The sequence below is a fragment of the Hydra vulgaris genome, chromosome 10, assembly GCF_038396675.1.
Source record: "Hydra vulgaris chromosome 10, alternate assembly HydraT2T_AEP".
Lineage (NCBI taxonomy): Eukaryota > Metazoa > Cnidaria > Hydrozoa > Anthoathecata > Hydridae > Hydra > Hydra vulgaris.
Window position 1 is genome coordinate 42,929,595 of NC_088929.1, and position 23,434 is coordinate 42,953,028.

Genomic DNA, 23,434 nt, shown 5'->3' on the forward strand with positions numbered 1-23,434 from the left:
AATTCTAGTAGGTTTATTAATAGTTGGAATAAAACTACTTTGATATACAATATTGTAGAAAATTCTAACGGTTTTATTTGCGTCATATTCCAGTACGTTCAAAAAAAAATCTCCCACAAAGTATGTGCATTTCCCACAAGTATCTTTGTTGTTAATAAAACTTTTAAATTGTTTAAGAAAATATATAACATTCAGAATTACATTTTTGTGGATTTTATTTATAACCTCAACCGTTAAAGATTCACAATCATTAGTCACCAAACAAATTTATTTAATATTATTTAATATTATTTATAATTGAAAACATATCAATAATGAAAATGATAAGTATTTTTTAAAACTTGAAGACGTACAAGGATCTAGAATAGAATGATACTATTTTATTTTGAAAATTGTCAGTTTTTAGTACATAAAAAATTTCATATATCCTTTTTGAAATTGAATGGTGTAACTTTTTACATGCACGGTTTTTTGTTGCAGTTGGTTGAAGCTTTTTTAAAGCATTTTTTTATAGCTACGCTGAGATAAAAAAAACACCTCTAAAGAATTTTATTTTTTTGTATAGAAAAAAAATGCCAACGAAAAAAAAAGCGCAGAATTTGCCTTCGCAGAAATCCGCTTTTTTTTCTTCTTAACTTGCGTTTAAACTACGTAACAGAAATACAGCGGAGAAAATAGGATTAGCCTCACCATGTGCTGATCCAATATTTTGTAAATCTGTAAACAAGTTTGTGCGGTACAACTTTTGTATCCACACACATATAATTACTGTTACAAACAACAACTTTTTAGATTATAATATAGCATAATTAAATTGCGGAACATTTGATAAAACCATAAAATGTATAATACTTGATATTTGCGGTAACAAATAGAATTAGCCTCATCAATAATTATTTTCAGTTTACTTGTATATTTTGATCTGGTGATACGCATTTGTGAGTTAGTTTTTTATTATTATTTGTAAGTTAAACAAAGACTGTGAAATCAGTGCTCATAAAGTTTTTAACATTTGGCTTTTGATACCTTTATTTGAAATGGGACGTGGTAAGCGTTTAACGAATGAAGAATTAGCAGTAATCAAAGCATACAAAGATACAGGCTTATCTAATCGGGAAATTGCAAAGAAAATTAAAAGATCTCCAAAAGTGGTTAACAATTACTTCAAGATTGGCGTTAATTATGGAGCCTATAAGGGAAGTGGTGGCAAACGTAAAATTGATAATCGTACTAAACGAGTTATTGTACGTCGTGCTGCTGCTCAGCACATGACTGCATCTCAAATTCGTGCTGATTTACAATTACCTGTATCCGTTCAACGTGTGAGACAAATCTTACATGAAGATCCAAACACAGTTTGGAAAAAGCGTAAACCAAAACCAAAACTTACTGCTCGTCATAAAAAAGTTAGATTACAATTTGCGAAAGAACACATGTCTTGGCAAGAAGAGTGGCATCAAGTTCTCTTCAGTGATGAAAGAAAGTTCAATCTAGATGGTCCTGATGGCTATCAATATTACTGGCACGATCTTCGAAAAGAGAAAGAAACTCGGATGAGTCGTAACTTTGGGGGTGGAAATGTTATGGTTTGGGGGGCTTTTTCCTTTGCTGGAAAACTTCCACTGGCATGGATTTCAACAAAAATGAATTCACAGGACTACATTGACTTATTAGAAATAAGTTTACTTGAACATGGTGAGGAATTGATGGGTGAAACTTTCACTTTCCAACAAGATAATGCTACTATCCATAATTCAAAGCTTACAAAAGCTTGGTTTAGAGAAAAAAATATTCACGTAATGGAATGGCCCGCACGTAGTCCAGACCTTAACCCAATTGAAAATCTATGGGGAATACTTTCTAGAAAGGTTTATGAAAATGGTAAGCAATTTGAATGCACTTTGGAGCTGAAAACTCGTATCAGAGAAGTTTGGAATGAAATATCTATAGAAACTATCCAAAATCTTGTGACTAGTATGTCAAACCGCATATTTGAAGTCATTAAAAATTCAGGAAGCTATACTAAATACTAAATGAGCGAAAAAACAAAATATTTTCTTTATTTTTTGTATATAACGCTAATGAGGCTAATTCTATTTTCTCCACAAATTGAATATTTTTAATTTTTTTTCCATTTGGAATTAATTAAGCATACCAATTTATAAACTTTTTAGTTGTAGTAGAAGTAACAAGAAATAAAGTAGATTTCATAATTGTTTACCTGCAATTTTTGTTAAATTAGAACAAAAAATAAAGGTGAGGCTAATTCTATTTTCTCCGCTGTACATCGTATATTAAATCATAGTCATTAAATTTATTCTTACGACTATAATTAAATGCATTTAATAAATTATGAAAATATGTTGAATGCATTTTTAGGCTATCAAAATATTTTGTGTTACTTTTATAATAAAACCCAGTACATAATTTTAGTTAATTTGATATTTTGATAAATTGATTTTAAGGCCTTCCGCTTAGGGTCCGCGCTCTATTTAAATGCTCAAAGCAAAAATAAAATATGGCTTTTTAAAGGAAGGTTGAATGGTCTGATAAAACAGTACAAATAGAATCAAAATCATACGTTAAACTGGATCAAGTTTGTGACAATACACAATGGCTGCTATGTAACTAGACACTTAATACGGTTTTACTATTATCATTATCTCTGGCTATAATTAATACCAAAGAACACGGATAATAAAGACGTTTTTCGAATGAGTTTGTTTTTTAAATTTGAATTACTGGATCCCAAGTTATGAAAATTTATGTTGGGCTCAATAACGCCTATTTTGCGTCAAGATTTTTTGAGTTTTCCTTAAGGATTTATGGCATCAAATTTTGATATTAGATTTATTTTTCAAATGTTATTGATGAGAAAGAGTTTCATTGAATGTTATTGATGAGAAAGAGTTTCATTGAACTTATGCTAAATTGTTTATATTGTTTTCTTTTTTTTACTAAAGAATCAAAACATTTAGATCTACAAATTATTATTCTCATATCAGGGGCCCCTGGTATTTGGGGTAATTAGGTCATAGGCAATTAAATTTCTGTAAAAACCAAAATAATAAACTTTAGTTAAAGAATGAGAGCTTTTTTATATTGTAAGAGTAAACAAATTCATATAAATTTATAAAAATCCAAATTTTCCGAAAAGAAATAACTTTGTAAACCATAGAAATGCAATGCCTTGCTTTGTCAACCACTGTTCCTTTATATATAAAATGTGGTGGAAGAGTTACCCATTACATTGACACTAGCTATTACTCTGATTGTTTCCCGGTTACCTGATTGACGTAGATACTTAACTCCTTTTTTAGCAACTATTTTTCCAGGACGAGACTGGGACCAAACTGCGTCCCAGTCTCGTCCATATTCCAAATGTTTTGCGGGTTCTGAAGTAGTTTGCTTTCTGCTAACACGTTTTTAAGTATGGGAAAATATTTCGACACTTTACAAATGTTCAGACACTAATGTCTAATAGCTGCTGTGCTGTACCTTCAGGTTGACGTAAAGTTAAACTTTTTGCCTTTTGCAGATCCCTCGCCAGCATTTTTCTGTAGGAGTTACATTCTTGAATGATTTTTTATGTTTTAAACCAAAATTTTCAGCATATTTTGGAAATGGATTCAACCAAATCTGATTCCTAAAGCTGCACAATTATATGTAAAATTATTTAATTTCTTTTCTTCTTCTTCATCTAAAATAGTTGGATGTCCAGGTTTGGCTCCCATTTCCGTTACTCCTGAAAGTCAAACTTATAATGAACATCTTGGAATGTCAAAAGCTTTACATGCTGCTTGATGTGAAACTCTATTTTTAACAGCTTTAGTTGCTGTTATGATTGATTCATCATTCGATAAACGGTGTTTTCCACTTTTGCTTCTTTTGTTTTTCAATTTTTGTTAAATTTTCTATTTTTTAGTTTTATTATTTTTTTCAAATTCTAAAGTAAAGTGTAAAAAAACACCGTTAAAATTTAATTATATAATGGTTATGACTGTCAAAAAATAAATGTTTATGTTTCTATGGTTATATCATATACATTTACTCTTACATTACAATCATATACATGTACTTTTGTTTTGCATATACAAATGGTTTAGATTGTAACATAAAGACCTCTATGGTTTTCTATAATATTATTTTCGGTAAAATGACATTATGGAGAATATGAAGCAAAGTTTCAAAACTGAACACCCTTCCTACAAATTTATTAACGTAAACATTTTTAGAGTATTTTTATAGTGACACTGTCACTGGAATGACAGCAAAGTTTATTATCCAAGGTTTACAAAGACTTTCTAACCTATCCACATTGTTATCTTATATATGCAACTAATAAGAAAATAACAAAGCAAAACAAATAAATAAGGCCAAGGTCATGCCATTTGTACTGAGGTTGAAAAACTAGTCTGATGTTACTAAAATATGTTATTAACTTAAAGTCAAATATGTTGTTAAGCAGCATAATGTAGCAACAAGTATTGCAATAAATACGAACATTCTGGGTCCCCTACTCTTGAGAGGCCATAAGTATTCAAAACATTTAAAAAACTTCTTAAACTGCCAAATACAATACAAATTGAAGATAAATTATAATTTAATGTCTTCACAAAGGCTGTGTGCTGCAGCACAACTATAGTTGTTATAAATGATAGAAAAGTGCATAAAAAATACAAACCATCATATATATACACAGAAAGAAGGAGAATGACCAACTTGATAGACGGCATAATTTCTGATGGTTTGTATTTTTTATAACCCTATTTATACAAGCCTGCATTAAAGATTTTTAATACGGAATACCATAATAGCGTCAAGAAAAATATCGAAAAATAATGAAAAGTGTTTTTTTTTTAATTGTTAAGTCCAGACATAAAAAACAAATCATTATAAAAAAATATCAAATATTGTTATTTGATAAATAATCTTTTTTTGTGTGCTAGAACCTAAACAAAGCAATTTAAAACAGTATTATGTACTTGTCAGTATATGCACTTGTCAGTATATGTACTTGTCAGTATATGTACTTGTCAGTATATGTACTTCTCAAAAAGTGTTAATAAAATAAACTATGGAGAAAACGACTTGAAAAAACTTATAGCTTCTTTTTTAAGAAACTTTGAAGAATAATCTTCACAGATCAACAATTTTTTTTTAATTTTCGCCAGAGAAATATAACTACCAATTGGTTTTGAAATTAGATTGCATTAAAATAATTCCCGAAAACTATAATTAAAACATATTACAACTACAGTGGCGTCTGTCACACAAGTTTTAAATTTTAAAGCCTATAAATGAAAACTTAGTATTCTTCTAACAATATCTTCCAAAAATAAATCTCTCAAAAAAATCTCATAGAACGAAAGCTCTTCTAGATAAAAACACTAAAAAAATCAATAATCCAATAACTTTAAATTGGTTGTTAACATAATTAACTTGAATAATTAAAATAAAAACAATGCGTATAAGTATACGGGCAAATATGATTTTGATAAGGGATCATCCATAAAGTACGTACGCTCGGTGGAGATTAGGGGGTCTGCAAATGGCGTATATGAGATGGGAGGGCAGTGGGTCAATTATAAAAGAAAGGAGACTCTGAATTAAAAAAATATCATATCTTTCTTTTATAACTTTTTGTACTTTAGTGTAATAATCAAGTTCATATACGTATAGTTACGTATAATAGTCAATTTCATTCGTCAGTATAATTAGTCTAATTCAGTATAATAGTCAATATACAAAAGAATATTTCTGAAAAAATGTTCAAAGGAGGAGGAGGAACTTCGGGAATTTTCTTTGGGGCTACTATTATTAGGGGTTTATTTTTGTAAAGGTTTACAAAAACATCAGGGGACATAAATTCTTTACATCTGTATATAAAATACAAAACACTAAATACATTTATTTAATAAACATTTTAAGGTGTCCATTTTATTAAATAGCGGTTCAGAGTTCGAATAGCGATTTTTAAAATTTATTATGCAAGCTGCGTGTTTCTGATGCTGATAAAGAGTTTTAGTATAATTGTGTTAAATGGTTTTTGTTTAAAATTACTCTAGATTTGTATAGGATTCCAATGCTTTTTCCAACTTTATTTGAAATATTATTGATGTGTGATCTCGAAGACAGATTATCTTCAATAGAAACTCCTAAAAACTTTGTCTTTTTTTCTCTTTTTAGGATGACATTGTCGATAAAGAGATCAGGCATATTTACAGGCTATATCTTTTCTTTATAGTTTTGATAGAAAAGTATCCATTATGTTTTTTCAATATTTAAAGATTTTATTTAAGATTATATTTAAGAAATTTTTTCAAATTCTCTATTTATATTATTAAAAAGTATGTTTATATTTTCATGTGACTTTAATATATTAATCTGCAAAAATCATAGTCTTTAATATATATAATGAAAAAAAGTGATCCAAGTATGGATCCTTGTGGGACACCATACGTTATGTTCGTTAATGCTTGAGATTGGGAATCTTTGTTAAAAACAAATTGCTTTTGGTTGGAGAGATAACTTTTGAATCAACTTAGAGTTTTACCTGCTCTGCCATAGCATTCAAGTTTTTTAAGCAAAATATTATGATCGGCCGTGTCAAAAGCATTTGACGAGTCATAGACGATAATTCGTCTGACTTTTTTTCCCGTGAACTTCGGGAATTTTCTTTGTGAACTTCGTGAAGTTCGGGAGGCATATTTTGAAACCCTATACAGGCTCAGAATAGGCAGAGATATGCGCAATCTGATTCGCTGATTTTGAAAGAGAGGCTTTTGCGCGTAAGTGTAAATCAAAACAAACGTCAAAAAAACATATTGATTAATGAAAGTGAAACTGAGTAATTGCCTAATAATAAGAAAAAAAATATAATTTTTTTATCCGATTTTGTACAATATAGTACTTATATTTTTACAAAACTTCACAACTCAAAACATCCGTGATTTTCATAATATTTTCTTAAAAATAAAGGTTTAAAAAATTTAGTTTGTTTTCCTAATGGTTTTTATCTCTAACTCTAATTTAAAAATAACAACCATTGTCACAAACTATAAACTAGATGGTAAAACTTGACTATGCTGTGATTCCTTAGAATGAAATAGTTTTAAAATTTACCTAGTAATATCAATTGAATATTATTAACTTGATATAAGTTTTTTCAAATTAAGTTCCCATTAATTCTATTATATAACAAGAAAACTATTTTTAAAAAGAACCTTATTTCTTTTCAGATTTTCACCCTTATTATTCCCATATATAAATTGTATACATCACTGAAACATTTTAAGTTTGAAAATTTTGATTTAACTAGCCCAGATAATTTACAACACTCTCAAAATAAAAGCAATTGTGAGCAAGAGCTGATTTAGATTGTCTTTGGTAATGTATAGTAGTAAAAGATTAGCATAATAAGCAATAAGAAAAAATTTATAACCTGATGTCCACAAGTGTGTTTTGATATAGTAAACTGTTTGCAAAAAGGAATAACTCTTTACTTACCACACCTTTATGAAAAACTAAGTGTAAAAAAAAAATAGAAATATATATATATATATATATATATCTTGGTTATTGTATTCTATAATAGGTAAAAAATGTTTACCTTTGATAGCAACTGATGGTAAATAATATCAAATAAAGCAACAAAGTTTGATAAATTTTACATTTATTATGCTATCAATTTATTTAACACTATATACTCCTGAGGGAAAAAAAAATGAAAGTAAAAAACTATTTATCTTTTATATTTCCAAATTGTATGAATAGTTTTATTATGTAATCTTTGGTATAACCAATATAATCGAGTGTGCATTTTTTGAATTTCTGTGAATACCTATTGTATAATAATATAAAAATAGAGATGTGTCATGTTTTATCTTGAAGTAATATAATTAAACTTTTTTTGAAAACTTACTTCTTCAAATGATAAAGCTTGTTTTGATGAAGTTTATTTCATTATAATAATTGCTATAACTCACCTTCATTTGGTTAAGTTTTTTAACTTCAATACTCTTTGCTAGCTTGTAATATGAACGCTTATATATAACTGTACAAAAGAACTGTTCAGTAGAAAAACAAATAAATATCACTTTTTTTGTTAAATTTTCTAATAGATTATTAATATACAATTTTTATCCTACTTTTATATAAGTTAAAATACGCAACTTTTTTTAATTTTTCACAAAGTGTTTGAAGGTTTAAAAATGATGTTTTATTAAAGTTAAGTGAATAAAAATATTAACATACACCTTATCAGCCTTTTCAAAATTTAGGTTAAACAGTAACTTCTTCAGAGTTTGTAGATTTACATGGAACATGTAAGCTAGTTTGATAAAACATCTGTAAAAATTTTCTTTTTCCAAAAATTTAAATGTTTAAATATTTATAATTAACAAGTTGGTATAAAGAAGCAGTAAAGAGCTTAGAACAACCTCCATCTCAGCTTAAAATTTAAACTTTGCATAATTTAAGTACTTTACCAGTAGTCTGGACTGCATACGCATATAAACTTTGTATTGATCATGTTTTATAGAACATGGACATTACATTTGACGAGAAACACATTTAGAAATCTTGCAAAATTGCACACATGCAAATTCAAGTTAAATTTTCAATTTTCAAAAAGTGTTGAATGGTTTAAAACGATGTTTTATTAGAGTTATGTAATAAAAAAAATAAATCTGTCTCCTCAAAACTATGGTTGAAACAAAACACGAAAACAAAATCTCCTCAGAACTCATATATTGACATGGAACATGTAAGCTAGTTTTGAAATCAGTAAAAATTTTCTTTATTTAAAAACTCTAATATTCAACTCTTTATAATTAACATATAAATCAATTTATAAATAAAGTTCTTCACCAGTAGTCTGGTAAAACAGCATAAAACCTTTATAGGCAAAAGTACTTCACAAGTAGTCTCGTACATCTGTATATAAATTTTGTATTTGAGCATGCTTCAAGGCCAAGAACATATTTTACGAAAAATACATTTATAAATCTTTTCGAATTTACTTCAACACATAAATTTTTTTTTCATTTCTTTAAATTAACGACATCATCCTCCATCCATCAAAACCTCCATCATCAAGGTAAACTTTATTGAAATTTTGAGATTTTTACAAGTGAAAATTCACTTGTACAATTAGATTTTGATACCTTTTAAATACTCTGAAGAGTACTAAAATAAAACAAATTTCCTAATACAAAACTTGTTTTGATAAACTTAGTTAATCATAACTATGTAATTTATTTCAATAATCTGCCTAGATATAAAATATATTTTTCAACAAATACGCACTTGCCTCTCTTTCAAAACCAGCGAATCAGATTGCTCATATTTCTGTCTATTCTGAGCCTGTATAGGGTTTCAAAATATGCGTTCGGGAGGACTTCCAAAAGTTCACGGGAAAAAAAAAGTCAGACGAAACATCGTCTCGACGAGTCATTGAAAACACCAACGTGTTAATTGAAGAATAGCATGTTTTGTTGAGTTTTTTTTTTTAAAACCGAACTGATTTTCATTAAGGAGATTATTGGTAATTAGGTATGAGTACACTTTGATATACATTATTTCTAATATTTTTGAAAAAACCGGAAGAACAGAAATAGATCTGTAATTTGTTATATTAGTCCTGTCTTTAAGAAAACAAATTTGCGGCTCCTAAAAAAAAAAAGAAGTTTAACTATTTCTAAGATTTTTTTCCGTGCCTACTTGGATGTAATTGATATAACTATGATTGTTTGCTTTAATATAACATATATATAATCAATAGTACCTCTGAAGGTAGCATATCCCGCATGGTCTAGTGGCTAGGATTTCTGGTTTTCACCCAGGCGGCCGGGGTTCGATTCCCCGTGCGGGAGTAGTTTTACTTTTCGATATAATTTTACGATTTGTTTTCGCAAATTTTATTTATATAATATATAAATTATAATCTTTTAAAATCATATTCTTGTTATACGATATTTATAATTGTTAAATTTGATTAAAACGGCTGCGTATAAACATTTTGTTTTAAATATATTTCGATGTAATTATATATTTATTTACACAATATTTCGCTGACCTTTTGCGGTCAGCATCATCAGGTGTAATAAAAAACGTTACAAAATTGTTACAAAACTACATAAATCAAACCGTCAAAAAAGAAGACATTACAGGCGTAAAATAAAAATAGTTTTTATTAAATGGTATGATGGCGTCAGTTTAAAATTTTTTTTTTTTTTTTTTTTTTTTGAACAAAATAAATGGTCTCCAAGTTCTCTTGTTTTTATTCATTTTATTTTCACCTTTCAATTTTCTATTCTTTTTTGAAGAAGATTTTTCGTTTGCTTTTCGTATCTTCATGTTTTTTGTTTTTTGTTTTTTTCTTCGTTTTTTTGTGATTCTATTTTTATTCGTTTTTTTGTGATTCGTTTTTTTGTGATTCTATTTTTATTTTACGCCTGTAATGTCTTCTTTTTTTTGACGGTTTGATTTATGTAGTTTTGTAACAATTTTGTAACGTTTTTTATTACACCTGATGATGCTGACCGCAAAAGGTCAGCGAAATATTGTGTAAATAAATATATAATTACATCGAAATATATTTAAAACAAAATGTTTATACGCAGCCGTTTTAATCAAATTTAACAATTATAAATTATAATATATTTTATAAAATTGTATTACATTATAATATGATTTATAAATTTCTATTTTATTTATCTAATATACCGCAACATTTGATAAATTTACACGAAAACTCAACGCTTTTCACATTTCAAATTAAGGAAAAGTGTCATGACACATTGCATAAAATCTTTTTTTTATCTTAATTACAAGATTTATCTAAATTACAAGCTTCATCTAAATTACTCTTTATTAAATTACAGAAATCGTGTCTCAAATGTTATCCGTGTAGCAAACATCCGAACATATTTAATACTAAAGTGTTTTTAAAGTGATCCAAGCGTATGTGTAAAAATTTTATATTGTTCAAACATTACATTATTATTTATCATTAAAAAGTGCATAAACTTAATATTAAATAAGTGAAAATTACATAGAAATTGAATTATTCTACAAAATGTTATGTGCATTTATGTAACAAAATTTGACAACAAGGAGTCCATAAGAAAACTCAAAATGTTCCGTTCGGTCAACGGCATATTTTGAAATGATTGCAACAGTTATTGATTATATTAACATAATACCCAACCAAATACCGGAATCCAATTGAAGAAATCGGCACCGTTACACACAGATACGCACATATCTAACGTGTTCTCGTAAAAGACTTTACTATTTACATATATGTAAGTATTATGATATAATATAAGATTCTCGGCTCTGCATTTATAAAACTCCAATATAAATTAACTTAGTCTCGGAAGTTTAGTCACGTGATTTTTTATCACGGAAAAAAAACTTTCGGTTTGATATTGAAAAACTTCGTCCAAAATACGAAGAAATGATTTTATGTAGGTGTCGAAGAATAAAAACCCACCCATGAAAATTAGTTATATACATATATATATATATATATATATTGATGTATTATTTTTCAGAAAAGAACGTAGAACATTTTTTTATGTGATGCCGACAGTTTTATCTTGAAATTCAATTTTGTGTAAATACCAGTAAATTAAGATAGTTCATCTGGAATCACGTGAAAATAGGCTCCGCAGCTATTTATTTGTTATGTAAATAACTTTTTGATTTAAAGAAAAAAATTTATATAGGGTAGGTTTTTTGTTTTCTTTAAAGTGATTTTTAGAAATACCCCTGTTTTATTAAGCGCACTGCGCAATGCGCTTAACTAAGTGATAACTCTCTGCGGTTTTCTTAGTTACTCTATCATTCTATCTTCCATATGGAAAAAAAGATTTGTTATTTTTATTGAACATTATTATGCATACATTTTTGTGCATTAATGCTGATATTGATATAGTATGATTTTGGTTGATATATCTAGCTGAACTTTTTTGATAAGTATTTATTATTAACTTTCAAAACAAGATTTATTAAATCATTTACTGAAGACTGAAGTCTTATTAAACAAATTACTTCAATGAAGTAATTCGTTTCTAATTTTATATTTAGGTAAAAATTTCTAGTCAGTAAATAAATAAAACTATTTATTTACTGATAAGTAGATAAAAAGTTTTAAAGTGTTGTTAATTAAATCACCTGTATATTTATCATTAAATTTTTTATTATTTTAACTAACCTGTAAGTTTTATATATAACATTGTATATATTATTTAAAACTTACTTTCACTGTAACAGTGAATCTTAACATCATACCTAAATTGATATCAATAAATTTAATTAACTATAGGGTTATTTATTTATCAAAACAATGATTGTATTGATAAATAAATAACCTTATAGTTCATTAAATTTTTGGATATCAATTTAGGTATGATGTTTAGATTGATTTAAATTTATATATTTTCTTGACTTGATTTATGAAAAAATAGTTTAGATAAAATGTTTAATGAAGAAATTTATAATTGGTATTTAACGTTAAAAGATACCTCTAACAATGCATTATATTGTAAATTTTGCAGTGATTTTAATGATCAGCTCCTCTGCTATGAAAAATAATTAGCTGCAAAGATTAGTTGATAATGTCAAAAAATTAAAGAAACAACGCAAAAATAAAAAGTTGGATTTGTTATTAAGTGAAGCCTTTATTCCACCTGTGACAAATATTCCTAATAATACATCTATTAGTTCTGAAGTTAGTAAAGAAACAATCCTTATCAGTGAAAACAAAATGCTCAAAAAAGAAAATAAAAATTTAAAAAGGAAACTTGAATCAATGATGGATTTAGAATTTGATTATTTTAAGCATCTAAAGGATTTTGAAGATATGTCAAGCAATCTGCAAATACTTATTTCAAAAAACTCTTTAATTGAAAGTGAACTAAACAATGTTAAAAGACTTTATTGTGAAAAAGAAGAAAAGCTCAATATTATTGAAAACAAATTAGAACTATTAAAGTCCAAAAATAAATCATTTAATGTTAGAAATTTGAATAAAAAAATAAAATATCGTAATACTCAACTGGAAATTAAAAAAAAATGAAATAAATTCATTAAAAAATGAAACAAAATATAAAATATCGCAATTAAAAAAAAAAATAGAAGATATTACTTCAGTTCTTGAAAATTCCGATATAAACATTTCTGAATTAAAAAACGATAAAATAAAGCTGCAAAAAAAAGTCATTTAAAAATTATTTTGCAAAATAAAACCAACTATATTAATGACTGCAATATGAAAGATGTTATAAGTTTAGAGGATGAAGTTGTTTCGTTATGTAATAAGCCAAACATTTTAAACAAGGAGAATCAAGAACTTCAAAAATTGGTTTCTTTGTTAGATGACGAGGAAGTAATCACATTTGAAGATGGCAGATACAGCGATGACATTCGAGAAACTATCATGAAACTTCTTTCAATGAACGTGAGTATGAATAGTTTCAATGGAGTCATAAAAGTAGTATTAAACAAACTAGCAAAAAATAACATATCTTGGCTACCATCAGCCGCTGTAAAATGTAGGTTAATGCAGGAAGCTTCAATTTTAGGTCAATTTCAAGTTGCTGAAGCAAAGCTTGAAAATAATTTGACAAATAAAAACTCTAATTTAGGCAATTGTTTGCATGGTGATGGTACTCAGAAATACCATAAGCATTATCAAAATTTTCAAATTACTACAACCAGTGGGAAAACTTTATCTTTTGGTTTGTCAGAAGTGGTTGGAAATGATGCGGCAACTGTCTTGCAAAACTTTACTAATATATTAGATGACATTTGTGACATTGTTAGCAACTCAGCCACCGAAAAAGAAAATAATTTTGCTAAGTTAATAACCTCAATTAAATCAACAATGTCTGATCTATCTTCAGTTCTTCCTCTTTTTAACTCACAGTTAAAAACATTGAGAACAACTTTTGCCGATTGCAATTAATAAATGGTATTTACTTTCTTCAGATGTCAAAGACAATATGAAGGACATGAGTAATTTTTTCTGTAAATTCATTTGCTCGCTAATTTTGCATCTGCAACTGATAAGGTTTTGAATTCTTTTGAAAAAATTCTGCTTCAAAATGATTTTAAAAATGTTTTTACTTTTAGTGGTAAAGAATGTGGTGCTGTAAGGTTAGTTCATACCACATGTAAGGCATTTCATTCAAGGGTTAGTGAGGAAGCTGGTGTTCATCATGGTTTAATTCTTTTCTTTCTTCTCGTAATGATAAATCTTTTTTTGTTCCATTTATTGGAAATCGTTTTAATATTTTATGTTACAATGCAACTGCCCTATGCAACTATCATAAGGATGCTATAACAGAATTTCTTAATGCTTGGCATAACCCTAATAATTTATTAAAAGCAATTAAAGAAGACATCACAAATCTTGTATTCATTGCTGAAGTTCGTGCATTAGGTATTGTTGACAAACTACTTACTGGTCCAATGTGGCGAACTATCGAATCACTTGATAGTATTTTATTTTTAAACCCCTACATACTTCGCTTAAAAATAAGACTTTCATCACTTTGTATGGATGCATCTTATTTATTATTTGCTAATGGAAAAATTTTTGAGGATACTAATCTTCTTCATCAAGATGTGGTTTACACAAAACTGTTTGAATACACTCAAAATGATGAGTTTAATTCTTTAACTGTGCAATCACTTGAAATTATTTTCCATGCAATTCTTGCTATTTTGGAACATCAGTGTGCTGATCAGTTACTAGGTGGTAAATATTGGAATCCATCTAACTCAGTTTCTGAAGCTGCTTCTAATGTCCCTGTCACTAACAAAGCATCAGAAAGTGACTTTGCCATTTTGGATTTAATGGTTCGCACAAAATTAAATGCTAATGTTCAAACTATCCAGACTTTGACAATGTGGTCTCAGAACCAAACATTAGAATGGCTTAATGGTAAAACAGATGAAGAAAGAAAACAATTACTTGAATATTCAAGAACTAAAGTAACATTAATGAAAAGCAAATATGATGAAAGAAAAGAAGCTCTTAAAAAAGATAAAGCTATGCACCTTCTAGCAAAGCAAGAAGAAAAAAATCGAGAAGAAATTAAACTACAACATAAAAAAGTTGCAGCTTGTAATGATTTGATAAATTTAAATGTAAGGGCATGGATATCATTAGAGGAAGCAGAGGAAACAGTTTCTAATATAGAAGAGCCATTGAAATCAAAAGTACTCCTTGCTCAACTTAATTTTTATCGCATAATCTTAGATGTCGATTGTGACAAAATTGTTTTTTGTAAAACAAAGGTAGAAGGAAGCAAAAGAATAAACTTGTCTTCAGAGGAATTATATCAAAATCTTCTTATTGTTATTCAAGCAAATTTAACACCAAACAATCTTTAACTAATATAAGTAATAATTTAAAGCCTCTTAAAATATGTGATGCAGCTGTTGAAAACAAAAAAAAAAGAATAAATGGAACAAATTCAAGATGCAAGACTAAACAAATTAATAGAGCAACAAAAAAAGCACTCCTTATCAAAATTTATTAACAATCTATCTGATTTTGTAGATTTTTCTATACAACATCGTGTTAGAGAAGAAAATGCTCATGAAGTATCTTGGGAACGTGCGCAAGTGGTTCAAATTGATCAATTAAACGGTAGGCGAACTACATACCTTGTTAAGTATGATAACGAACCTGATGAAGTATGGTCATTTCCTTTATTAATTGATTTTGAAAAAGGTGATCTTATTCTTTGTAGCTAGGATTGCAAGGTAATTTTATTTAATGTAAATTTAGAATAATGTTATAGTATATATTAATCTTATTTATTTTATTGTTATGTTCCAATAAAGTGTTTTTACTGCATTTGAGTTCAGTGGTTTTTATCTTTATAAATAGTATGAATCATATCTGATATGTTTATCTGTACCAATTTTGTTTATTTGTTGTTGTTTATTTGCAGCTTAACTACATTTTATTATTAAAAAAAAAAAAAAAGTTTATGCAAAAATACTATTACTTTTACATGAACTGTCTATCAAGTAAAGGAAAGAATCCAGAAATGGAGGGCTAACCTTAGGCAACATGACAGCTCACTGATGGAGTGCAAAGTCCTATGGCTTACCTTCTCGTTGGTGCACTTCGTTAAGTAAGTTAGACAATTTTGTCTAATTTATGAACGGAATAGCTAAGGCAAATTATGTATAAAATTGCATAAATTTACAGATATGATGTCTGCAAAGATTTGAATGAATTTTGAAAATTGAAATTTCTGTGTTCAAATAATTTGCAACATATAGTCAAACTTGGGTACATTAATAGTGCGATAATTTATTTAGAAGAAAAAACGATTTAAGACATCTTTAAAATATTTAAGACAAATAGATAGATAATATAATCCGTATAAGTATTTCCATGATTGTTAATTTATGTTATTATGACTGTTTATTTCCATGACTGTTAATCTATGTTAATTCCATATCTGTTAATCTATGTACTCTCAATTTCCTAATACAAGAGGGAGGGGGGTAATAAAAGTGTGGGTGGGGGTGGGGAGTTAAGTCGAGATTTAATAAACCGGGGGGGGGTCAGGATTTACTCTGAAAGTTTTATTACTTATCTTAAAGCTGATTTTCACTGATTTTTTTTATTTAGTTTTTAGATATCATTTTTTTGTTAATAACAAGTAAAAATTAATAAACGGGAGAGGGTCTTAATAAGCTTAGGGTGGGTGGCAAAGTTTCTTAAAAATTATTAAACGCCCTCCGCCCCCCCCCCTCCCTCAATTATGGACTCGAGAGTACACAATCAAATAAAGCCAAACACAATAAAATAGAACAATTCAACGAGTTTTTCATTCATTGTTTTCAAAATTTTAAAAAAGTTAAAAGCCCTAACCCCATTAAAAAATAGAAATTTTATAGTAGATCTTTTATCTACGATAAATTTATCCATAAAATATTATCGTAGGTGCTGAAAACAATAAATTAGTCGAAACAGTAAACTATAAGCGGTTAAATCTCTTTTTGAATTTATAATAATACTGAAATTATTAACAAGTAGTTGACTAAAATCTTTTTTGTTTGTGTAAAAATAAATTTATGTTTATTTTGTACGTATTTTGACGTTTTCGGCCTGTTTTATTTGGGTCCATGTTGTTCAATTGATAATTTATTAAAGAAAAATAAAATTAATTTATTTTAATAAAAATAATTTAAGTTAATATTTATCATCAAAGTTTTGTTACGCTTAACGTATTATAAATTGAAACATTTGAAAATTTATTTTGTACAAAAAAATTTAAAACATATTCAAACATATTATACTGTTAATTGACTATTTCATGGTACGTCTGCGTTAACCCTCCAAAAATTTCTACTTATAAATTGTTCAAATAATTTGGATTTACAATTTAATTTCTAACAAAATTTTATTATAAGTTAGTTTACGCAACTTTTTATGCAAGAAAAAAAAAGATAAAAACGTTTTTTTTTGGATCCCAAAAATTTAACGAGATACTTTAAGAAAATATTTCATAAAAAGTCTATGAATTGAAAATATTTAAACACGTATATCTTTGGAACTAAATAAGCTACAGAGGTGGTTGAAACCATTTTGAAAATGAAATATAATAAGGAATATAATGCATTTAATATAAAAAATATTTACATTCGCTATAGATATTGCCTAAACTCCCTACTTAGTCCAACTAAAGTTGTGATATCACTATGTTATCATAAAGATATCATTATTTGATATCAGAACATGGAAAGTTTTGATATCATTCTGATGTCAAATGGATCTCGCTTTATGATTGGACTTAATTTCATGTTACAAATTTCTGAACAACTTAGTTTGTCTCTATGTACCGAGTTTCTTTTTAGTTAACAATTATATTTATACTCGAAATTATTAACTCAAGTTAGGCAAATTAAAGTGTCGATTGTTCGTAAATATTGTTTCTCTCTCAGATTTGTTAATATTTGGAATAACTTGCCGTATGATGTTGTATGCCATTAATATCAAGAGTTTTAAAACAAAAATCAACTCTATCAATTTTGAAAAATACTGCTGTTTCGTGTAACAGTTTTTTGTCATTCTGTATTTCTAATTTTGTAACCTTTTTTGTATAATTGTTTTATTGTTGTAAGGCACACTGTCTGAGTCCTATTTATTTTTTAAACCTGCGTGTCCTTTAGAACATGCATTGCTGTTCTAATAAATTTAAATCAATCAATTCATCAAAAATTGTCGAAAATTTATTTAGTAAATAAAAATTTCAGCAATTTCTAACAAATCTTAAAAAAGTTTAAGATGAATTTTTGATAAATCTTAGAAATTTTTTAGTGAAACTTAAGCTTGGTTTCCAATAGTTGTAGAAATGTCGTACAACAGTTGTACAACAATAATGCTTTCTAATGGAAACATTTTCTTGCGTAAGTTGCACAACTTAACATCGGTTGTACAACAAAATTTATGTTGTAAAACAAAGGTTGCGGAAATAGAATCAAACCAATCTCGGCAACAATTGTTGTACAACAAAAACGCACAACTGTTGCACAACATTTCTACAACTATTGGAAATCAAGCTTTAGCTTAAACAATGCATATTTTCTAAACAACTTTGAATTAGTACTAAATGTTAAAGAGGGGTCTGCAATGTATTGTACGTTCGTAATAAATTGTACGTAGACAATTTATTTTAATACGTTACAATGTACTTAATTTTTATTTTAATACGTTATTTAATACGTAATTTAGTGTTTATTATTTTAATACGTAATTTATTATTTTAATACGTAATTTATTATTTTAATACGTAATTTATTATTTTAATACGTAATTTATTATTTTAATACGTAATTTATTATTTTAATACGTAATTTAATACGTAACAATGTGCGTAATTTTTATTTTAATACGTAACAATGTACGTAACAATGCACTGCAATGTATTGTAAGTACGTAATAAATTGTACGTAGGCAATTTATGTTAAACATTAATTAAAGATTTTTAGTTTAATGGAGGTACATTGTTAAGTTTCCTAGATTTTTTTTATTTTTGGAAGTTCCTTTGTGAATCAAAATACTAGGGAAGAGTGATCTAAATGGGACCCTTAACAATCTATATACATAACCCAAATTTACAAACGATACGTTTTTCAATAAATTCAATCTATGCTCTTCAATTTAACATCTAAAAATTTACGGTGTATGCATGCTTTGCGTTAAAAACAACTATCTAACAAAGAGATGCTTTGAATTGTATGCACTCCTTTCACCCTGCAGTTAACAGGGTGACATGAACGTCTTTACCCCTGCTTACTGCAGTTAAGTTAAACTTTGGCCATATGAACCCGTGTCACCCAACCAGTTATGAAAATTTTTTAAAATGAAACATGAGTTTTATTTAATACCTAAGTTTTCTGTAGTAATAGAAATTAGTTAGCTCGTTTATCGTTGTTTTTTATTTAGATGCATCGGCAGTGGAGTATCAAGTATAAGAGCAGAAGTAAAATCACTGTCTGTGAAAACATTTTGATTCAGTGGTACAAATCCAAATTTCTTAAAACCATTAATTGCATTGATAGCAGATACTGTCCGCAAGCAACCCTTTTTAAAAGTGAAGTCTATGACTACAATACGGTGGAAGACACAATAAACAACATGGCTTTGACAAGCTAGATTAATTACTTCTAGGTTTGAAGTGTGAGTTTTATGAGTTAGGGTCATTTCGGATAAAGCGAGCCAATAAAACTAAAATCAGTGTGTATTAATAACTATGTGAGATATCTTAATACTTCTTGTACTAGAAAACTCTATAACAGATACCTAAACTATGATATAATGTAAAGTGAGCCACATTAATATAATGTGAGCCAAGTAAACTATATATGATACATAGGAAAGGCTCGCTTTATATTAACAAATTTATAAAGTGAGCCACCATTATTGGTAAAGCGAGCCAATAGCTTATATGATTATTCTAAAGTGAGCCATTTAGCTTTTACTTCAGACAAAAATTTACAAAATTGGAAGTATTATTACAAATAATATTTACTATATTAATATTAACTTTATTACCTACGATATAGTAAACTGGTATTAAAAGTTTGCAAACATTAACCTCAAATGCATACAATGCAAAAAATTTAAAGAACAAAAGCAATATAAAAATGTCAGCGACTAGTCTAATAAAAATAATACTGCTAAAGCTGCAGATAAATGATGCAGTACAAAATGCAAAATATCAAGTCTTAACTAGAGTTAATTTACTTAGTTGTTGTTTGAACACAATCAACACATAGTTGTCCACGCACGGTTATTTCGATACAGCTCTCATGTAACCAATCACGGCACGCGTCACACTCAATCCATTCATCATCAATGAGAGGATCAGTTGCTTCACCATATGCAAACCCACAATATTTGCAAATGTCCTCTTCTTTTTGTTTCTTTTCTTTTTTGGATTCTTTCTTTTTCTTTATAACCTTCTGTTTAACAGTTTTCTTCTGTTTCTTTTCTTTGCTGGTCTCTTTCTCTTTAGCTGCTTTTTTTGTTATTGGTTTGGTTCTTTCTTGAATAAATGCTACATTTTCTTCTGATGTCAATTCATAAGATGGTGGTTTCTTACGTGGCCGACTGCTTTGTGGTCGATCTCTGTGTGGCACTGGCATCAAGTTTTCGAAAGACACATCGAGGTCTGCTTGTTCAATTGACACAATTGCATTTTCATCAGTGGTAGGTAAACAAGTACTACCAGCAATATCAGTATAGGCGAGTATTAGAATTAGATGCATTAATATTATCTTTATTAGCTGTATCAACAAGTTTAGCACTAGAACTATTTGAAATATCTGGCAATTGCATTTCATTCAGATTAATTATGTCAACGGATTCGGTCACAGAAATCAACTGCAAATTCATAGCTGCATTAGGTACAGGTGGCTGTTCAATACTCGATCACAGTGGCAAACAAAAATCTTCAATATTTGACAACATATTGGGCTGAGAATCCAATGACTCGGTTTACCTGAATGCCCTTGGCTCGGTTTATCTAACAGTTATGCAAAACCGAGCCAGGTTGAAAATTCGATTAAAAAACTTTATCATCGCTAAAATACATATCAACACTGTATTTTTTGAAATAGTTTCTCATATTACTAATATTACAATCATATTTACTATAAATAGTGTCAAATATGAAATACTCGCTTTTCTTAATTGAAGCTAAACAAAATATAAGGTCTTAAAGCGAAAAAACGTTTTGTTACTACTCGAATGATTATAATTATACCACCGCGAAAATAATTGCTTAGCAACTGTTTTTAAAATATTCATTAGACTTTAAAATGAATAACTAATATTAAATAAATTGTTATAAATCGAAAGCATAATTTGATTTTGTAAAATTGCAATATTTAGGCGACCGGCTCGCTTTATCCGATGGCTCGCTTTATCCGAAATGACCCTATATTTTATCTAAAATTAGACAAACAGATTTATGCTCTGTTGGGTGAGCATGCTTTACAAAGTACTTGAACCAATTAACAAATATATCACTTTGCACCCAACCTGATGGATGACAAACAGTTATTGAACTAGGTGGTGCAGCATCTGTTAGTTCAGGATTTATGTGAACTCCCAGGAAAGCAAAAGATGGTGGCACAAAATTTCCATGAGTAGCAAAGACATTAGATAGTTTGTTTGATACCTGTTTCATTGACATTACAAAATTGATCTCAAAAAAACTAATGCTTTTCCTGCAATTATTACAATAAATCAAAAAACATTTTAAAACTGCCATTTTTTTTTTTTGACATATTAAAAAAAATTTTAATTCAGTTAAATTTAAAAATTATATTTAAAAGATCTTAGGATGTACTACAATTTTGTTATATATAATACGAGAAAGATTTTTATGTTGTGATTTATTAATAAACTCTTAAAAAATATTATTTAAACTTTAAGAACACAAATCATAAAATAGCTTTTAGATTCAGTTAATATTATATTCAGTAAAATATAAAGCAAATACATAAAATATATTTTATGTATGTATATAATGTACTTAGTAATATTAAATATTGCAAACGCGATAATTAAGGGGTGTTTGCTTATTTTTACAAAAATATATTATTTATAATCAGTATAAAAATAAATATGTATATAAAATTTATATGCATATGTTTGTATTTTTATTACAACAAATACCGTTTTGTAATAATAAGCAAACACTACTTAATTATACCTTTGGCAATATTTTTATCACGTAGCACACTGTAGCAAACCACCCCCTCTCACATATGGTTTAGTGACACTTTTCAATACCCTCTTCCACCACTAAGACTGTCACGTATTATTTGAACAGCCCCTTATCCATATTTTATGTGTATTTTAAGTAACAAAGGTGTATTTTATGTTTTTTAAATTTTTTTAATGTCATTTTTTATGAATAACATAAACAAAAGTTAGGAAAATACACTATTGTTGCTTTTCTGTTTTTTTGATATACTTCCCATTTTTAAAACAATAGGTGTTATTGATAAAATAACTTTTATATCTAGTCAAATTATAATTAAAACAAATGAATCCGTAAATTTACCAGATAGTTTGTTGAAGTAACAAAATAATACGTAATATATGAAAAACTATTTTGTTTATCTTGAGAAATTGCTGAAATAAAACAGTTCTAGATATTTTATACGGTGTTTAGACGGTTAATTAATGCAAGGGTTTTAGACGGCGTCAACAGCAATAAAACCTTTTGTAGAAATAGATAAAAAATAACGATTATGAAAAATTGTGATAAGTAAAAGACACTTTTAAGTAAAAATTAAACATATTTAGTGAGTGTTGATCGCAGCTCAACCACTCCATTAGACAACGAACCGTACTGCAGCCCATAAATACCTTGCAGAAACTGCCGAAACATGATTGTTGATGGCTGGTATTCGATGTTAAAGCACCAAAAAGCTTGAATAAACGATCGATGTCTTCTACAATAGATGTGCCGGCTTCAAGCAAAATTTTTTCATTTGCAATCTTTATGGAAAGAATTTTTTCTCCCTCGACCCCCTGTATTAATATCACCGGATAAGGGGACTCCAACTTTTCTGCAACATCTTACAATCCATGCTCAGCTTAAATTTGCAATGAAACTAGTTGTTATATCCGTCATAATATTATTATAAATTTTATTTATATATTTATAAATTATAATTTTTTGCTGTTTTCAATTTTAAACTTACGCGCACTGTAAATCAACTAAAAAATATTTTTTTACACTGCATATCCGAATGATTTTATGCAATGACACACAACAAGGGAAATACAATGCATGTTGGTAATATAAAAAAAAGTTAGTAAGCATCTACAGTAAAATTTATATTCAATTAATTTAAATAATTTTAATAAACACCA

The 23,434-nt window shown here is 27.9% G+C and overlaps 1 non-coding gene across 1 annotated transcript; it reads left to right on the forward strand.

The window, feature by feature from the left end:
• The first annotated feature begins 9,803 nt into the window (after positions 1-9,803).
• trnae-uuc (transfer RNA glutamic acid (anticodon UUC)) lies at positions 9,804-9,875 on the forward strand. The gene has a single exon. It is a non-coding gene; the product is annotated as a tRNA-Glu (tRNA).
• The last annotated feature ends 13,559 nt before the right edge of the window (positions 9,876-23,434 follow it).